The sequence below is a fragment of the Cupressus sempervirens genome, chromosome 1 (genome assembly GCF_028749045.1).
Source record: "Cupressus sempervirens isolate cs-2001-9-10 chromosome 1, ASM2874904v1, whole genome shotgun sequence".
NCBI lineage: Eukaryota > Viridiplantae > Streptophyta > Pinopsida > Cupressales > Cupressaceae > Cupressus > Cupressus sempervirens.
The window spans coordinates 609,777,199-609,777,610 of NC_143118.1; positions in this window are offsets into that span (position 1 = coordinate 609,777,199).

A 412-nucleotide genomic window follows, 5' to 3' on the forward strand; every position below is an offset into this window, starting at 1 on the left:
TGCCATCGGCGCGAATCCCCCAACGAATGCCTACACGCTTGGACCCTCTCTTAGATCACCTTCTTCGATCACTCGACCGACGCAATTACGGAAGAGACTTGGCAGCGGTTGCCATTCTACACCGCGTCCGTTATGCGATTTCGAAGTTGATCTAATGGCGAGCCCTTGTCTATAGCAATGAGGTGGGTACTTGGCGCTCTAGCAAAATTTTTTGCGAGCCTATCGCGGCTACAATGGGAGAGGTGGTTGCCGCGAGCCTCTCCCGTGCCCAGCTCATTGATTCAACGCCGCTGTCGGGGCGGATGGATATGTCGGATTTTGAAACGGTGGACGCCGACGTTGAATCAATTAGAAGGGCATGAAGCCCACCTTCGAGGGTGGTGCTATTCCTGGACTCTCCTTTACATCATGT